Consider the following 20,746-nt stretch of genomic DNA (forward strand, 5'->3'; position numbering starts at 1 on the left):
CAAATCGTGGCAGGATCAGCCTGATATTATTTTTATCCCGCTGTAACTTTACTGTATAAAGAGCTAACATCTCCAAAATGTCAGGAGTAGTTAGTCATTACAACAAGTGTTTGTGAACTAAAAATCAAAAATGTGGGATACTGTTTGTCCGTGATTTGGAGAGCCCAGCGCGTGCTCCCGACAAAGGGAAAACCAATTCTGCAGGGGAGACCTACCTTGGCACTTGTGCAGGTGAAGCCAAAGGGAAGATATGCTTCACCATATTTTCTAGTCTTTGGCTTACAATGAAGTTGGTTTGGAAACATATTCAGCTATGCTTCATCTCCTGCTTTGCGTTTCTGTGGGCGCCCCGTGCTAGGAATAAGACACGCAGACTTAACATGACTGAACATGACGAACCGACGAGGAACACGTACACTGTGAATACATACAGAGGGAAAAGGGGACTGGAGATGAGACATGGACATAACTAAGCATAAATAGAACATGAAGGCTGGGGGGGAAACACACATGACAGAAGGAATGGGTCACAAAACATGTTTACAAAACATGTAAACAAGAGGAGGAGACGGGAGAAAAAGACTTTACTGAAATACATGAAGGGCCAGGGCTGGGGCAGCCAACCAGTCACAGACAAAGAGCCACATCATACACCTGGGCACACATGAACATCACCCATCCCTTCCTCTGTCCTGCGTTCAGTTTAGGGTATCGAACTCAGGACCCTAACCTCATCAGGCCGGGGTCTTTGTGTGGAGTCTGCATGTTCTCTCCAGCTTCCTCCCACAGTCTAAAGACATGCAGTTAGTGGGGGTCTTCTCGCGCCGTTCGCATTCACACAGAGATGCATTGAAGATCACCTTGTGGTTAGTGCCTTCTATTCGATGTACAGACTGAATAATAACACTTTCTAATTAGTATGCAGCCTGTTCTGTCTCCTATTGGTGCTTTTCCTACGAGTAATCAGTGCTTCATGGCTTACTAAGCTTAACTTTTTTCACAACATTGATAACAAACACACACAAAACAACAACAACAACATATCTTATCTAAAAAAAACTTGATTGGACCACAGTTTTGATGTTCATCCTACATGTTTATTGAGATTGTCTAATGTCTGCGACGGTATCTTCTCCCACGTCTGCGGACACCGGAGGCCTTGTGGGGTCTCCTGCGTCTGCGAACGGGGCGAGAAGACCTCGCATGTTTGCGTCTATACCTGCGTCGTGGCATTGTCCAAACGGCGGTACCTGCTCCACGTCACGGGTTCTATTTATGGACTCACCTGGCAACTTTAGTGATGTCACTGCTGATGTTGTCACTGTTGGTGTGACCTCATGACTCATTCATGCCATCTGAACTGTGGTGTAATTATGAGTCACAGGGGGACGTGAATTTATTCACAAAGTTGATAGATAGTTTGGGTCATAACTCAAAGACACAACGATGCAGTCAAATCATTTGGAATTAAATATCTGTAAATTACAAGATTTAGAGGGTTCTGACATCACATCCAGTCTCTCTGCTGTGATTTCAAATATCAATGCCCAAACCCCACCACCGACAAATAACACAGAACACAAAGCCAGTGACGCACCAAACACACACCACGTTTAGTGACCAATAAATCAAGCGCCACAGGTGGTGTAAATGACAGATCAGGGATGGGTAATAATGTTGATTTTTTTCTGTTCTTGTTCCTTTTTACCAAGCCGGGTTTGTTTGTCCTTGTTTCCCTCTCCTGCAGAGTTCCTCCTGACGGAGTTCATAAGCCAGTCAAAGATCTGCACGTCACAATGGACTGAGATGTCAACTTCCTCCCACCAAAAAAACAAAAAAAAGTAAAGTCGTCATGCAGCATGAGGACAAAAAGTCATACTACAGCTATTGCACCCTCTAATTTATTAGATTCTTTCAATTATGTTTCATAGGGGCCTCGGAGCACTTCTGCAAACTAAATGAGCTGTGCTGGAACTTACACCATCATGTAACCCAAAAAAGGAAATCTCTTATTCATAAAAAGAAAAAAATGTTTGCTTTGATTATTCCTTGAGAAACTGAATGTCACGGTCCTGGGTCGATGGCCCAGTGTTTTCTGTTTTGTTTTATTAATCTTTGATTTCTTGATGTGTCTTTGTTAGTTCTTAGGTTTTGGTTCCGTGTCCCCGCTGTTCTGTGTTGGTATTGTGCCTCTATATAAATAGCATCATAATTTCATATTTTGTCAGCACTTCCTAGTAGTATGTAACTACACCATAAATGTCAGGGTTTGCGTGTTGAGATATGAATGGAGGACCCAAGATGCAGGCACTGCTGATGTGAGTGAGCTTTATTCATGGAGAGTGACATACAAACAAAGGCGAGGGAGGCGAGAAACAAAACTAAGAAAACCTAAACTGGGAAAGCTGAGAACCAAATAACAAACCTGGACACGAGGGAATGGAGTTAAAACACGAAGGATGACAAGCAGGAAAAACAGCATGGAGGAGCACAGACGGACCAGTAACACACACAAGAGGACAAATGCTATAAATTAGTGAGGGCCCGCTTGAAGCTGACGCTCCGGCGCGTGTGTCAAAAAACACCAACACACCGCTTCAGAAGCACTCTGTCGATGCTTGATTCGTTTGGCCACAGTCACGTGATCAGTGATGTCCAATTGTGAATTGTGAATTCCACTGTGTAGAGTGGGCAATCATAATGACGCAGTTCAGTTTTTTTGTAGATTCAAGCTGCTCTTCATATTTTTGACCACCAGATGTCACCAGAGAGGACTGTGTTAAAAAGCTTCCAGTAATGAATCGTTTTTCAACACAAGCTTCAATGCTTCAGAAAGCTTTGTTTGGCCATCACTACTATAAATACACACAGAGGGAAACGAGGAAACTGCACACAGGAGGGGGACACAGCTGAGCCTAATGAATCTGACGAGACTGAGCTGAAAGACGAGATGGATCATTCAAGTACTGTACATGATGTGGGTAGATGCTGTACGTTTATGGGCTGCAGGAGAGGCACAGATTAGGGTATTTGTGCAGACGAGGTTGTTTGGGGTGCCTGCGTGTTTGCCTGCTGGGCCTGAGCGAGCCTCTCATATCTGTGGCCCGGCGGTCTCTTCTCTTGCTGAGGATCTTAACGTAGTTGGCTGGGACAAGCATGTGGTCTCACCGTCCACACTGGCCAGGAGCCAGCCACGCACACGGGGCTGTAGCTCTAAACACGAGGGAGAGGAAAACACTGTGATAGATGTAAACATGGGGCACGCTCACACAAAAGAAGAGCCCTCATCTGTTAGTTGTAAGATAAGGAAAACAAAAATAGAAGGTTTTGGGTCAAAGCACTCAGAATCAAATGTCCCGCAGCCAGTAAAAAGCTCATCACCTTTAGGAGCGAGGTTGAGCATCTCTCCAGCTCGCATAGAAAGCTCCTCCTGAGAAGCAGCTGTCAAGTCATAATCTCCTCTGGCCACCACGTGGTCGTCCTCCTCGCTCGCCCAGTTAGTGTCTAAACCAAGCAAGGAAACTGAATTAACGACATTCATAATTTTAACTGGTCTTAACCAAAAACAAGTCCTTCTGCTTTTCCTTACACTTGTAAAGTAACTAATGGCATATGGAGCTATGGTACCCAATTTATTTGCCACAGAGTTACACAAAGGCACATATGATGTCATACAAGCAGACTCATCTTTACACGTGTACTGCAGCCCTGAACATTACCAGGTTCAGATTCTATTATCAAACTTTACAACAGCAGCCTTAATTACTTTAACTCAAAACAATTAGCACCTGCAGCCACTGTCCTGTGTTGAGTACACCTCTCAAAACAACAAAATGTACTCATGTGAATATGTAAGTGCTTGCTGTTCCATCTCTTCCACCTGCTGCACAAACCTGCTGGGGGGGACGTCTTCAAGGTGAGGTGTGTGTCTGTATCCTCCCAGGCTGTAGCCACCACCATAGCCGCCACCATAGCTGTAGCTGTAAGGCCTGTAGCCACCACAGATGGAGCTCCCATAGAGGCTGTAAGAGGGGAGAAGGAGCTGTTGGATGGACGGTAGGACTGCTGGACCTGACGAGGGGGCACCAGGAGCGCCAACCTGGGCAGGACAGAAGAGCCAGCAGGGGTGGAGGAGCCTGTAGCTTATCCCAAATCTGTAGATCTGTTTGGTGACAACATAAAGATAGAATATCAGTAAAATCCACCCATAATTCATTGCAACATTAATTGAGCAAAGCATTAGTTCGAAACGTCATGGAGTCAAGCTAAACCACAAACTGAATGAACAGCTCATAGAGTGGCTCTCTTCCACAGCGTGTCCTTTGTCCTTTCTCCCTCCCCTCAACCCCAACCAGTCCTCAGAGGCTGCCCCTCCCTATACCTGGTTCTGCTGGAAGTTTCTTCCAGTTAAAATGGTGTTTTTCCTTCCCACAGTCACCAAGTGCTCACTCAAAAGGGTTTTTTTTGATCATTTAGTTTTCTCTGTATTACAATAGGGCCTCCACCTTGCAGTATAAAGTGTCTTGAGGTGACTGTTGTTGTGATTAACGCTATATAAATAAACTGAAATTGAATTGAGTCAACACTTCCTCCTGCCTCATCTCCAGCTCTGCTACTCTTCATCTGTACAGACTGTGGAAAATACACAATAAATTCACCATCAACCAGCAGCTAGTGGCAACTTTTAGCATGGGATGTTTTCTGACATGAGCTGATATTATGAACCAGTCAACACACCTTAAATATCATTATCACAGCTCTGATTGTTCAGCTTCTCCAATCTGATGACCATATTCTCTTAACCGTAAAAAGATATGTTGATATGTCCAAAAAAGATAAAGATGTGTCCAGATTTAATTCCATTTCCTCACTTAAAGCGGAAAAAAGTGTCAGGGTGGGGGGACTGATTGAACTGTGATTGTGGAATTTGCCTCACACAGGTGCGTTCACTATTGCTTGTTTGAGAATACTGCTGTATATATACAAATGCTGACTGTACAAACAAACTGTTGTACATATATTTTTAGAATTATCGGAAAATGTTGAGAAAAAGACAAGAAAAAACAATGACTTGCAGCATCAAGCGGAGGAGTTTAATCTTCTCTGGGTCTCGTTTAGGAGTTTGGGGACAGGTGAGCAGAGGACTGACAGATGAAAAAAAATGAGCTTTCTCTAAGGGTGTTGCCTCTCCCTTAAAGACAGGCTGAGGAGTTCAGCTACTCAAAAGGGGCTCAGAGTAGAACTGCTATTCCTTCACGTTGAAGAGAGGCTGATGAGAAAAGGAGAAAGAGGCCCCAGGGCAGACCCAGGACACTCTGGAGAGGCTATATCTCTCAGCTGGCCTGAGGATGTCTTGGTGTTATCCCAGAAGAAGTGGAGGAGGTGGCTGGGGAGAGGGAGATGTGGGCTTCTCTGCTTAGGCTGCTGCCCGGGTAAACCAGTCCTTGATAAGCAGAAGAAAATGGATGGATAACAATAATAAGCAGAAGAAGCTAAAAGACACAGACACAAATTTAAAATAAAACATTATTAGTTATGAATTGAAAGATATAATTATTCAGCTATATAATAACTCAGCTTATAAATATACATGTAGGCATTTTTTTAAAGTAAATTATCGGGCAAAGGAACTGAGTTTGTTGGCAAACAGCAACAGGAAGACAGCAGCTACATTTTCTTCTGAATTGACAGTTAGCAAGTACAGAACAAACAGAAATGCAATTACAATATTTATTTTATTAATTTAACTTATTACCCAGAACTGCAACAAAACAAACAAACAAAAAACGCTCAATTAACAGAAGAGAGAGAAATCTAGCGAGACACTCTGACTAGGACACGGCCTCAGAGGACCAAACTAGCAGTCAGCCACTTGTACGGCTGTGCAGATAAATAATTAGTTGCCGTTTTTGTTTTGGGGGCTTTTTTTATTCCTGGGACTTCTGATCCTCTCCAAATACACAGGGAAGTACCTGATGCAGCTAGTTTTGGGTACTACCATCACCAAGCATTTACAAAATCTATTAGAGGATAATAAAGTGTTTTCACCAACTTGGCCCAGAAGAAAAACATATTTTAGCATATAAAATAGCAGTCTCTTCCAAACAAGTCCTTTAGCATGCTGATGTTAAAAAATATCATGTAGAGTAAGACAGGCATAGAGAACAGCACTGACTGGGAGAGGCTTTGAACAGATGACATACTCAGTTCAATTCAACATATAAGACTTTAAGAATGCACAAGCATCTATCAAAAACCTATTTAATCTATCATCTGTGATATTATTATATACAATTATAATGTATTGTTCATCTCCCTTAGATAAACAGGCAGCCTTCAGGTATGAAATATTCATTTGTCTACTGTTTCAGTGGCTGATAGTGCCCCACAGGCCTCAATGTGAGTTTGAAGCCATTATAATGTTTAAGTTGTTTAACGATAAACAGATTTTGAATGAAAGCCACGAAACTTCGGTAGCACAAAAAAGTCTATATTCTTTGTGTCCATATGGATCAGTCATATTACCATTATTTCCCCCTAAGGTTGCCAAAAGCACCAAGTTAATACTTGAAAAAACTGCAGCAATACACAAAAATATAATCAATATTCTGTTTACTTGGTGACAACGCCGCTTTTAGCCTTCAATCAGAAAGCCTTAAGTTGGCTAGTTAAGCATCGGGCTAACGTTTAAAGCTTTCACTTTGGAGAAGTAACTCGCATTACTGCTACTGCTGTGTAATCTTGGTTAAATTCACAGCATATTCCATAAATTACCCTGCAATAACTAACTGTTATAATAGCGGCACCGTATTGCATCACACTGAGTGCATTTCAATCATTTATCCCGCGAGTTTGCTAGCTAGCAAAATAATAAAAACGATTTTAAAAATTAGCATGTGTAACGTACACACTCGAGAAAATGATTTACTAGGACTTACGCAAACTCCCCCATTGTGAAAACGTACAAATCCTTCTTGTATTTTTGGTTTTCCAGCAAACACTCATTAAAACGGCCTCCAGGCACGTTAGTGCACTCACCCCCGACTGTTCGGGGAGGGGGTGGGGGGTCACAAATTGAAACAGACTGACGTGCAGAGCTACAAGGCAGCCCAGGCAGAGAAATGTTGCTTTTAGACTTTTTATTTCTCTATCTGATAAGAAAACTATTCAATCAGATAGTTATTTGTGGTGAATGAAATACAGTTTCAAGACGTTTTAAGCACAAAATCCCAAATAGAAGCACTACAATATTAAAATCCAAGATTGTTCAAGGATTTCAAGCACCCGTACGAAACCTGCATATGAAGTTGATGATTGTTAAAATAAAATAGAACATTTTCATCAATTTCTTGTACGAAATGACTATATACAGAAAAGCTCGACATGTTATGCAAAAGAAAAAAAAAACAATTCTCGTAATTGTCAGTTTCGTAATTTCAAAATTCTTCAAAACTAACATTTTCTTTGATTGACTCATATTAAATTTCCTACGGTCAAATTCAGTGTGAACAATATTACACAAACAAACATGTGTGTGTGCGCCTGCGCATACATTAGAATCACTTTGATCCCTTGTGATGCGGTAACTTTGCTTTGATCCTGTATGACTGGTAGCTTTGCTTTGATCCCAAAACCCATAAATACCAGCGCTCACCTATTATACTTTATGGCATAACGGACGTTGACCTGACACCAACCCAAACCCTTTCGAGACGTTTTGAGAACATTTTAGGACAGAAACCAAAACAAGTTCAGTTTTGTTTCTAACCAATTCACAGAGCAAACAGACAGATCGTGGCTATTAAAGTCAACAAGAGCGACCCTGAAATTCTGCAACAGGCAAAACTGACCAAAGAACAATTTCAATACGAGACAGATTATCAGTCCAAGGAAAGTCGATATAAAACCTAAGCGTTTCGATGACCTCGAACATCGACTGAAGGTTAGGCGAGGACCTGAAAATGGCCAACCATTATTTGTTAGTCTAATCAAACAGATGTTGGTCATGTTTCTGAGGTCGGTTTTCTCCTTTTTTATGTTGCTCTTTCAGTTTTTCTCCTGAGATGAGGTATGAAGTGTCTGTGGTGCAGCTGATCTGGTCTGTCTCGAGACAGTCCAGGCTGCACTCACCTGCAGCAGGTGGAGACTCACCAGAACATTCAGACCTCACAAATTTTGTCTTTCTCAACTCTTCTATAAAGGGTTTCTCTCCGGAGGAGGTCCACCTTTATAATGGGTGGCCAGGCGGCCCAGTCTGGGTTTTTTCTGCTTTCTTTCACACGCCTGAGGGGTGGTGCCACACCATCACGAGGGCTGGCTAGGCTTTCGCAGCCTGTGTGAGTGTATGTGTCTGCACGACTGTGTTTATTGTGTTATATATTTCAAAAAGATGCACATCTGCAGTTTCTTTGGTGGATCTGGTCTCGTCTGTCTTGAGACAGTCCAGGTTGCACCCACCTGTAACAGGTGGAGACTCACCAGTACATTCAGAACTCTGAATGTGTGTGCAGTGTGCGCAAAATTTCCATGTTCGGATTTCTTTTGGGGAGTTTATCTCTGGATGTGTGTAAATGTATGTGCATTCATGTGTGCCTGCGTGGAGTCCTGAGGTTTGCTGGTAGGGTGGACGTCTACGCATAATCACAAGTGTGTGCAAACATTTCCATGTTTTAATTTCTGGGAATTTGGTTTCTTTGGGGGAGTTTATCTCTGGATGTGTGTAAATGTATGTGCATTCATGTGTGCATGCGTGGAGATCTGATGTTGGCTGGTAGGATGGACCTCTATGCATAATCACATGTGTGTGCAAGCATTTCCATGTTTGGATTTCTTTGGGGCGGTCCACCAATGTTAAGAGCGGTGAGGCGGCCCACTCCCGGTTTTTCCTGCTTTCTTTCCCGCACCTGGAGGGCGTCGCAACCTCCTCATGAGGGCTGGCTAGTTTTTGGGAGTGTGTGTGTGTGTATGTATAACTGTGCTTATTGTTTTGTTTATTTCAAACAGATGCGTGTCCTCACCTCTGCAGTGCTGCCGTCTCCTGTATCCCGGCATGTTTCTAAGGCAAGTTTTCTCATTTTTTATGTTGTTCTTTTGGTTTTTGTCCTGAGATGAGGTTTGAAGTGTCTGTGGTGCACCTGGTCTGGTCTGTCTTGAGACAGTCCAGGCAGCACCCACCTGTAACAGATGGAGACTCACCAGAACATTCAGATCTCACAAGTTTTGTGTTTCTCAACTCTTCTGTTGAGGGTTTCTCTGAGAAGGGGAGGGCAGTGTGGCCTGGGGGAGGTCCACCGATATAAAGGGTGGCCATGTGTGTGTATCTGTTAATGTCTAGATGTGTGCAGACTTATGTGCATTAAGCCTGCGTGTCTTATTCCATCATGTGTCATGTATCACTCCAAATCTCACTACCTTTAACTGATAATAACTGTTTGCTTAGTGTTATGTCTAAAAGGTATTACACAATCGCCTCTAGTAGAGGATCAGGTTTGTTTTCCACTGATAATGGATTTTAACATGACTGACCAATGATTGTGGAGCACATCCATGTAGGAGCAAACTTAAATGTTTAAAAATGTTCAAAACTTAAGATATTATATTTCTGAAGTATGACGGAAGGAAAAAGTTACATTATTTCATATTTTAAAAAAATCCAATTTCATATGATCAAATTTATGTCAAAAAGTTCATATTTCTTCCCTCCTATGTCATGTGTGAGTACTGTACTGTAAATGTCATATATATCAGATGATACTGATAACCTAATGCTAATTGCAATAACTATGCAGAGGTCTCTAGGCCTCCACTTTTATGGAGCATGTGAAGTTTGGGGCAGAGTGGACAAAGAAAAGTTTCTCAGCAGGTTCAACAGCTTGCTACAACACAGGCCGATGAAGTATTGCACTCACTCATCCAAACTGGCAAACATGTAACATACACCCTAAGACTGATCCTGCTTTTTACTCCTTTGCTATGATTTAATTTGATATTATGTAGCCTTGGAGACAGTTTGCATAGATTAGAATGTTAGATTGCTGTGATGTCATCAATGCCCGATGTTTTGTTTTAATGTCTTGTGATAGTTCTAAGTGCATACAAAGTCAGAGTTCAAGTGAGTTTAGTACAATTTTGAACCAGTTTCTGACATGTGGTCAAAATCTTGGCCGACCTTTACCACACCACGTGCTGTGGGTGTGCGTAAATATCTAGGTGAGTAAAGTCTCCTTTACCTGTTAAATTCATCTTAATTTGGGGCTTTTACTTCAGGTGTTTTGATTCAGTAGTAACCAAGTGATCTTTGTACAAACTGCAGACCGCCACACTGATCCCTGGTTCCTCAGGATAGAGGACAGGACGTCAGATGGGCGAATCAAGAGCTCCAAACGCAAAGATTGTGCCACAGAAAGACTGGAAAAAGCTTCCAAAAGAAGCAAGGACAGCAAAAGTCCAACCCCAGGCCTCAGCCATCTTGTCTTGGAGAAGTGTAAGTGAGACATTCAGAGATTTTTTGTTTTACAGTTATTGATCATCTGTAGGCCTGTGTGGAGTTCAGAGGTCTAATTGGTTTTGGTTTTTGCAGCTGCTTTCAGAAAGAAGAGCAGCAAAGGAAAGTCAAGCAGCGATGGAACAAAACAACCACGCAGTAAAAAGAGCAAGACATCAAGCTCACAGGAGGAGGCCAGCTGCTCCGTCTACGAGTCAGATACACACAGCACATACAAAAGTCACACTAAAGGTAAGAAGTACATAGGTAAGTTCACACCACACCTGCAGTGATAGAGCCTCTTTCCCAAGCTCTCAGAGTTTAGCTGGTATCCATCTGCTAATCACTAGGAAGCTTCTAACAAAGACTGTATGAATGTGTACATTGAGGCAAAGTCAGCTTTCCTACATACAACTAATCACAACCCCTGTGTTAGTTTTGTCTCTCTGTAGAGGACTTTGAAGAAAAATACGAAGAGCAGGATAAGCTGGGTGAAGGAGGCTTTGGGACTGTCTTCTTTGGAAAACGCAGAGAAGACAATTTCCCAGTATGGCTTCTTATGTGTGCACTTTACAATTCTTCTAGTGGCAATCTTTAATGGATAATGTAAATCTGATTATTTGAACGTATTTTTCATTTGTCTGTCAGGTCATAATGAGACAGCTGGTACATGCAGCCGCTGAAATGCAATCCAAGGGTGTCTTCCATCGAGACATTAAGCCAGACAATATTGTGTTTGACACATCGCCTGATCATCCAGCATTTCTATGTGTCAAATTCATCGATTTTGGCATTGGAGTCCCTTTTAGAGCAGAAGCAGTCACACGAAGAAATGGTAGGTCGTCAGCCTCACTGTTTAAATGTCCTTGCCTGCCCACACGCTTAGTGTCCACATGAATTCCTTACCATGAATAATTACTCTCTGGATTTTAGGGACCAAATCAGCCGCTGTAAACTGGCAGGACTTTAATGCCACCACAGCAGATTGCGTCACAGTTTTGCAGCTGGGTGCGGTGATGGATTGGCTGGTACGTCACATCATCCCTGATGACAACAACACATCTGAGATGCACTCTGACATTTCAGAGGGGAAGCTGAATGTTAATTCTTTAACCTGTCACATTACAAAAACTTGAAAAAATCCCCCAAAGAAACCAAATTCCAAGAAATCCAATCATGGAAATGTTTGCACACACTTGTGATTATGCACAGAGGTCCACCCTACCAGCCAACCTCAGATCTCCACGCATGCACAAATGAATGCACATACATCGACACACATTCTGGTATTGATATTTGACATCACAGTAGAGACGCAAATCTGGCATAGCTCTGAGGTCTTTCAGTCGGATATCTGGCTAACAGGCCAAAAATTAAGTCTACTAGGAGACGGGGGTGTCGACCATACAAGAGGTAGTGGGGTGAAAAGCCTGTTGCCTCATGCCTGGTGCAGTTGTATGCATGTACTATCTGAGGCAGATGCTCTTTCCAGCTGCTCTTTGCCTTCTCCTCCAGTGTCCTTAGCATTTGAAGAAATATCCAATTAAATGGCTCAGCTGGAAATGGGTTGCCATTTGGATGGTATGGTGTTGTCCTTGAGTGAGCATCTCCAGCCAGGTGTCCCCACTTTGCAGTTATTTATTTGTAAAAAATGTTTGGTATCATGTATGATTTTCGTTCCACTTCTCAAGTGTACACCACTTTGTATTGGTCTTTCACGTGGAATTCCAATAAAACTGATTCATGTTTGTGGCTGTAATGTGACAAAATGTGGAAAAGTTCAAGGGGGCCGAATACTTTTGCAAGCCACTGTATATCAGATGATACTGATAACCTAATGCTAATTGCAATAACTATGCAGAGGTCTCTAGGCCTCCACTTTTATGGAGCATGTGAAGTTTGGGGCAGAGTGGACAAAGAAAAGTTTCTCAGCAGGTTCAACAGCTTGCTACAACACAGGCCGATGAAGTATTGCACTCACTCATCCAAACTGGCAAACATGTAACATACACCCTAAGACTGATCCTGCTTTTTACTCCTTTGCTATGATTTAATTTGATATTATGTAGCCTTGGAGACAGTTTGCATAGATTAGAATGTTAGATTGCTGTGATGTCATCAATGCCCGATGTTTTGTTTTAATGTCTTGTGATAGTTCTAAGTGCATACAAAGTCAGAGTTCAAGTGAGTTTAGTACAAGTTTGAACCAGTTTCTGACATGTGGTCAAAATCTTGGCCGACCTTTACCACACCACGTGCTGTGGGTGTGCGTAAATATGTAGGTGAGTAAAGTCTCCTTTACCTGTTAAATTCATCTTAATTTGGGGCTTTTACTTCAGGTGTTTTGATTCAGTAGTAACCAAGTGATCTTTGTACAAACTGCAGACCGCCACACTGATCCCTGGTTCCTCAGGATAGAGGACAGGACGTCAGATGGGCGAATCAAGAGCTCCAAACGCAAAGATTGTGCCACAGAAAGACTGGAAAAAGCTTCCAAAAGAAGCAAGGACAGCAAAAGTCCAACCCCAGGCCTCAGCCATCTTGTCTTGGAGAAGTGTAAGTGAGACATTCAGAGATTTTTTGTTTTACAGTTATTGATCATCTGTAGGCCTGTGTGGAGTTCAGAGGTCTAATTGGTTTTGGTTTTTGCAGCTGCTTTCAGAAAGAAGAGCAGCAAAGGAAAGTCAAGCAGCGATGGAACAAAACAACCACGCAGTAAAAAGAGCAAGACATCAAGCTCACAGGAGGAGGCCAGCTGCTCCGTCTACGAGTCAGATACACACAGCACATACAAAAGTCACACTAAAGGTAAGAAGTACATAGGTAAGTTCACACCACACCTGCAGTGATAGAGCCTCTTTCCCAAGCTCTCAGAGTTTAGCTGGTATCCATCTGCTAATCACTAGGAAGCTTCTAACAAAGACTGTATGAATGTGTACATTGAGGCAAAGTCAGCTTTCCTACATACAACTAATCACAACCCCTGTGTTTGTTTTGTCTCTCTGTAGAGGACTTTGAAGAAAAATACGAAGAGCAGGATAAGCTGGGTGAAGGAGGCTTTGGGACTGTCTTCTTTGGAAAACGCAGAGAAGACAATTTCCCAGTATGGCTTCTTATGTGTGCACTTTACAATTCTTCTAGTGGCAATCTTTAATGGATAATGTAAATCTGATTATTTGAACGTATTTTTCATTTGTCTGTCAGGTCATAATGAGACAGCTGGTACATGCAGCCGCTGAAATGCAATCCAAGGGTGTCTTCCATCGAGACATTAAGCCAGACAATATTGTGTTTGACACATCGCCTGATCATCCAGCATTTCTATGTGTCAAATTCATCGATTTTGGCATTGGAGTCCCTTTTAGAGCAGAAGCAGTCACACGAAGAAATGGTAGGTCGTCAGCCTCACTGTTTAAATGTCCTTGCCTGCCCACACGCTTAGTGTCCACATGAATTCCTTACCATGAATAATTACTCTCTGGATTTTAGGGACCAAATCAGCCGCTGTAAACTGGCAGGACTTTAATGCCACCACAGCAGATTGCGTCACAGTTTTGCAGCTGGGTGCGGTGATGGATTGGCTGGTACGTCACATCATCCCTGATGACAACAACACATCTGAGATGCACTCTGACATTTCAGAGGGGAAGCTGAATGTTAATTCTTTAACCTGTCACATTACAAAAACTTGAAAAAATCCCCCAAAGAAACCAAATTCCAAGAAATCCAATCATGGAAATGTTTGCACACACTTGTGATTATGCACAGAGGTCCACCCTACCAGCCAACCTCAGATCTCCACGCATGCACAAATGAATGCACATACATCGACACACATTCTGGTATTGATATTTGACATCACAGTAGAGACGCAAATCTGGCATAGCTCTGAGGTCTTTCAGTCCCATCTCTGGCTAACAGGCCAAAAATTAAGTCTACTAGGAGACGGGGGTGTCGACCATACAAGAGGTAGTGGGGTGAAAAGCCTGTTGCCTCATGCCTGGTGCAGTTGTATGCATGTACTATCTGAGGCAGATGCTCTTTCCAGCTGCTCTTTGCCTTCTCCTCCAGTGTCCTTAGCATTTGAAGAAATATCCAATTAAATGGCTCAGCTGGAAATGGGTTGCCATTTGGATGGTATGGTGTTGTCCTTGAGTGAGCATCTCCAGCCAGGTGTCCCCACTTTGCAGTTATTTATTTGTAAAAAATGTTTGGTATCATGTATGATTTTCGTTCCACTTCTCAAGTGTACACCACTTTGTATTGGTCTTTCACGTGGAATTCCAATAAAATTGATTCATGTTTGTGGCTGTAATGTGACAAAATGTGGAAAAGTTCAAGGGGGCCGAATACTTTTGCAAGCCACTGTATATCAGATGATACTGATAACCTAATGCTAATTGCAATAACTATGCAGAGGTCTCTAGGCCTCCACATTTATGGAGCATGTGAAGTTTGGGGCAGAGTGGACAAAGAAAAGTTTCTCAGCAGGTTCAACAGGTTGCTACAACACAGGCCGATGAAGTATTGCACTCACTCATCCAAACTGGCAAACATGTAACATACACCCTAAGACTGATCCTGCTTTTTACTCCTTTGCTATGATTTCATTTGATATTATGTAGCCTTGGAGACAGTTTGCATAGATTAGAATGTTAGATTGCTGTGATGTCATCAATGCCCGATGTTTTGTTTTAATGTCTTGTGATAGTTCTAAGTGCAGACAAAGTCAGAGTTCAAGTGAGTTTAGTACAATTTTGAACCAGTTTCTGACATGTGGTCAAAATCTTGGCCGACCTTTACCACACCACGTGCTGTGGGTGTGCGTAAATATCTAGGTGAGTAAAGTCTCCTTTACCTGTTAAATTCATCTTAATTTGGGGCTTTTACTTCAGGTGTTTTGATTCAGTAGTAACCAAGTGATCTTTGTACAAACTGCAGACCGCCACACTGATCCCTGGTTCCTCAGGATAGAGGACAGGACGTCAGATGGGCGAATCAAGAGCTCCAAACGCAAAGATTGTGCCACAGAAAGACTGGAAAAAGCTTCCAAAAGAAGCAAGGACAGCAAAAGTCCAACCCCAGGCCTCAGCCATCTTGTCTTGGAGAAGTGTAAGTGAGACATTCAGAGATTTTTTGTTTTACAGTTATTGATCATCTGTAGGCCTGTGTGGAGTTCAGAGGTCTAATTGGTTTTGGTTTTTGCAGCTGCTTTCAGAAAGAAGAGCAGCAAAGGAAAGTCAAGCAGCGATGGAACAAAACAACCACGCAGTAAAAAGAGCAAGACATCAAGCTCACAGGAGGAGGCCAGCTGCTCCGTCTACGAGTCAGATACACACAGCACATACAAAAGTCACACTAAAGGTAAGAAGTACATAGGTAAGTTCACACCACACCTGCAGTGATAGAGCCTCTTTCCCAAGCTCTCAGAGTTTAGCTGGTATCCATCTGCTAATCACTAGGAAGCTTCTAACAAAGACTGTATGAATGTGTACATTGAGGCAAAGTCAGCTTTCCTACATACAACTAATCACAACCCCTGTGTTAGTTTTGTCTCTCTGTAGAGGACTTTGAAAAAAAATACGAAGAGCAGGATAAGCTGGGTGAAAGAGGCTTTGGGACTGTCTTCTTTGGAAAAAGCAGAGAAGACAATTTCCCAGTATGGCTTCTTATGTGTGCACTTTACAATTCTTCTAGTGGCAATCTTTAATGGATAATGTAAATCTGATTATTTGAACGTATTTTTCATTTGTCTGTCAGGTCATAATGAGACAGCTGGTACATGCAGCCGCTGAAATGCAATCCAAGGGTGTCTTCCATCGAGACATTAAGCCAGACAATATTGTGTTTGACACATCGCCTGATCATCCAGCATTTCTATGTGTCAAATTCATCGATTTTGGCATTGGAGTCCCTTTTAGAGCAGAAGCAGTCACACGAAGAAATGGTAGGTCGTCAGCCTCACTGTTTAAATGTCCTTGCCTGCCCACACGCTTAGTGTCCACATGAATTCCTTACCATGAATAATTACTCTCTGGATTTTAGGGACCAAATCAGCCGCTGTAAACTGGCAGGACTTTAATGCCACCACAGCAGATTGCGTCACAGTTTTGCAGCTGGGTGCGGTGATGGATTGGCTGGTACGTCACATCATCCCTGATGACAACAACACATCTGAGATCCACACTGACATTTCCGAGGGTAAGCTGAATGTTAATTCTTTAACCTGTCACATTACAAAAACTTGAAAAAATCCCCCAAAGAAACCAAATTCCAAGAAATCCAATCATGGAAATGTTTGCACACACTTGTGATTATGCACAGAGGTCCACCCTACCAGCCAACCTCAGATCTCCACGCATGCACAAATGAATGCACATACATCGACACACATTCTGGTATTGATATTTGACATCACAGTAGAGACGCAAATCTGGCATAGCTCTGAGGTCTTTCAGTCCCATCTCTGGCTAACAGGCCAAAAATTAAGTCTACTAGGAGACGGGGGTGTCGACCATACAAGAGGTAGTGGGGTGAAAAGCCTGTTGCCTCATGCCTGGTGCAGTTGTATGCATGTACTATCTGAGGCAGATGCTCTTTCCAGCTGCTCTTTGCCTTCTCCTCCAGTGTCCTTAGCATTTGAAGAAATATCCAATTAAATGGCTCAGCTGGAAATGGGTTGCCATTTGGATGGTATGGTGTTGTCCTTGAGTGAGCATCTCCAGCCAGGTGTCCCCACTTTGCAGTTATTTATTTGTAAAAAATGTTTGGTATCATGTATGATTTTCGTTCCACTTCTCAAGTGTACACCACTTTGTATTGGTCTTTCACGTGGAATTCCAATAAAATTGATTCATGTTTGTGGCTGTAATGTGACAAAATGTGGAAAAGTTCAAGGGGGCCGAATACTTTTGCAAGCCACTGTATATCAGATGACACTGATAACCTAATGCTAATTGCAATAACTATGCAGAGGTCTCTAGGCCTCCACTTTTATGGAGCATGTGAAGTTTGGGGCAGAGTGGACAAAGAAAAGTTTCTCAGCAGGTTCAACAGGTTGCTACAACACAGGCCGATGAAGTATTGCACTCACTCATCCAAACTGGCAAACATGTAACATACACCCTAAGACTGATCCTGCTTTTTACTCCTTTGCTATGATTTAATTTGATATTATGTAGCCTTGGAGACAGTTTGCATAGATTAGAATGTTAGATTGCTGTGATGTCATCAATGCCCGATGTTTTGTTTTAATGTCTTGTGATAGTTCTAAGTGCAGACAAAGTCAGAGTTCAAGTGAGTTTAGTACAATTTTGAACCAGTTTCTGACATGTGGTCAAAATCTTGGCCGACCTTTACCACACCACGTGCTGTGGGTGTGCGTAAATATCTAGGTGAGTAAAGTCTCCTTTACCTGTTAAATTCATCTTAATTTGGGGCTTTTACTTCAGGTGTTTTGATTCAGTAGTAACCAAGTGATCTTTGTACAAACTGCAGACCGCCACACTGATCCCTGGTTCCTCAGGATAGAGGACAAGACGTCAGATGGGCGAATCAAGAGCTCCAAACGCAAAGATTGTGCCACAGAAAGACTGGAAAAAGCTTCCAAAAGAAGCAAGGACAGCAAAAGTCCAACCCCAGGCCTCAGCCATCTTGTCTTGGAGAAGTGTAAGTGAGACATTCAGAGATTTTTTGTTTTACAGTTATTGATCATCTGTAGGCCTGTGTGGAGTTCAGAGGTCTAATTGGTTTTGGTTTTTGCAGCTGCTTTCAGAAAGAAGAGCAGCAAAGGAAAGTCAAGCAGCGATGGAACAAAACAACCACGCAGTAAAAAGAGCAAGACATCAAGCTCACAGGAGGAGGCCAGCTGCTCCGTCTACGAGTCAGATACACACAGCACATACAAAAGTCACACTAAAGGTAAGAAGTACATAGGTAAGTTCACACCACACCTGCAGTGATAGAGCCTCTTTCCCAGGCTCTCAGAGTTTAGCTGGTATCCATCTGCTAATCACTAGGAAGCTTCTAACAAAGACTGTATGAATGTGTACATTGAGGCAAAGTCAGCTTTCCTACATACAACTAATCACAACCCCTGTGTTAGTTTTGTCTCTCTGTAGAGGACTTTGAAGAAAAATACGAAGAGCAGGATAAGCTGGGTGAAGGAGGCTTTGGGACTGTCTTCTTTGGAAAACGCAGAGAAGACAATTTCCCAGTATGGCTTCTTATGTGTGCACTTTACAATTCTTCTAGTGGCAATCTTTAATGGATAATGTAAATCTGATTATTTGAACGTATTTTTCATTTGTCTGTCAGGTCATAATGAGACAGCTGGTACATGCAGCCGCTGAAATGCAATCCAAGGGTGTCTTCCATCGAGACATTAAGCCAGACAATATTGTGTTTGACACATCGCCTGATCATCCAGCATTTCTATGTGTCAAATTCATCGATTTTGGCATTGGAGTCCCTTTTAGAGCAAAAGCAGTCACACGAAGAAATGGTAGGTCGTCAGCCTCACTGTTTAAATGTCCTTGCCTGCCCACACGCTTAGTGTCCACATGAATTCCTTACCATGAATAATTACTCTCTGGATTTTAGGGACCAAATCAGCCGCTGTAAACTGGCAGGACTTTAATGCCACCACAGCAGATTGCGTCACAGTTTTGCAGTTGGGTGCGGTGATGGATTGGCTGGTACGTCACATCATCCCTGATGACAACAACACATCTGAGATGCACACTGACATTTCAGAGGGTAAGCTGAATGTTAATTCTTTAACCTGTCACATTACAAAAACTTGAAAAAATCCCCCAAAGAAACCAAATTCCAAGAAATCCAATCATGGAAATGTTTGCACACACTTGTGACTATGCACAGAGGTCCACCCTACCAGCCAACCTCAGATCTCCACGCATGCACAAATGAATGCACATACATCGACACACATTCTGGTATTGATATTTGACATCACAGTAGAGACGCAAATCTGGCATAGCTCTGAGGTCTTTCAGTCGGATATCTGGCTAACAGGCCAAAAATTAAGTCTACTAGGAGACGGGGGTGTCGACCATACAAGAGGTAGTGGGGTGAAAAGCCTGTTGCCTCATGCCTGGTGCAGTTGTATGCATGTACTATCTGAGGCAGATGCTCTTTCCAGCTGCTCTTTGCCTTCTCCTCCAGTGTCCTTAGCATTTGAAGAAATATCCAATTAAATGGCTCAGCTGGAAATGGGTTGCCATTTGGATGGTATGGTGTTGTCCTTGAGTGAGCATCTCCAGCCAGGTGTCCCCACTTTGCAGTTATTTATTTGTAAAAAATGTTTGGTATCATGTATGATTTTCGTTCCACTTCTCAAGTGTACACCACTTTGTATTGGTCTTTCACGTGGAATTCCAATAAAATTGATTCATGTTTGTGGCTGTAATGTGACAAAATGTGGAAAAGTTCAAGGGGGCCGAATACTTTTGCAAGCCACTGTATATCAGATGACACTGATAACCTAATGCTAATTGCAATAACTATGCAGAGGTCTCTAGGCCTCCACATTTATGGAGCATGTGAAGTTTGGGGCAGAGTGGACAAAGAAAAGTTTCTCAGCAGGTTCAACAGGTTGCTACAACACAGGCCGATGAAGTATTGCACTCACTCATCCAAACTGGCAAACATGTAACATACACCCTAAGACTGATCCTGCTTTTTACTCCTTTGCTATGATTTCATTTGATATTATGTAGCCTTGGAGACAGTTTGCATAGATTAGAATGTTAGATTGCTGTGATGTCATCAATGCCCGATGTTTTGTTTTAATGTCTTGTGATAGTTCTAAGTGCAGACAAAGTCAGAGTTCAAGTGAGTTTAGTACAATTTTGAACCAGTTTCTGACATGTGGTCAAAATCTTGGCCGACCTTTACCACACCACGTGCTGTGGGTGTGCGTAAATATCTAGGTGAGTAAAGTCTCCTTTACCTGTTAAATTCATCTTAATTTGGGGCTTTTACTTCAGGTGTTTTGATTCAGTAGTAACCAAGTGATCTTTGTACAAACTGCAGACCGCCACACTGATCCCTGGTTCCTCAGGATAGAGGACAGGACGTCAGATGGGCGAATCAAGAGCTCCAAACGCAAAGATTGTGCCACAGAAAGACTGGAAAAAGCTTCCAAAAGAAGCAAGGACAGCAAAAGTCCAACCCCAGGCCTCAGCCATCTTGTCTTGGAGAAGTGTAAGTGAGACATTCAGAGATTTTTTGTTTTACAGTTAT

At 42.5% G+C, this 20,746-nt stretch overlaps 1 long non-coding RNA gene across 1 annotated transcript in view; it reads right to left on the reverse strand.

The window, feature by feature from the left end:
* Positions 1-3,455: 3,455 nt before the first annotated feature.
* Positions 3,456-20,746, reverse strand: part of LOC135933732 (uncharacterized) — a 50,730-nt gene continuing 33,439 nt past the window's right edge. Inside the window, exons 2-3 of the long non-coding RNA XR_010573918.1 lie at positions 3,894-4,162; positions 3,456-3,504 (exon numbers count right to left, since the gene is read on the reverse strand). This is a non-coding gene — a long non-coding RNA (uncharacterized LOC135933732). The remainder of the gene's footprint in view (positions 3,505-3,893; positions 4,163-20,746) is intronic.

The sequence above is a fragment of the Pelmatolapia mariae genome, linkage group LG13 (genome assembly GCF_036321145.2).
Source record: "Pelmatolapia mariae isolate MD_Pm_ZW linkage group LG13, Pm_UMD_F_2, whole genome shotgun sequence".
In the NCBI taxonomy this organism is placed as follows: Eukaryota; Metazoa; Chordata; class Actinopteri; order Cichliformes; family Cichlidae; genus Pelmatolapia; species Pelmatolapia mariae.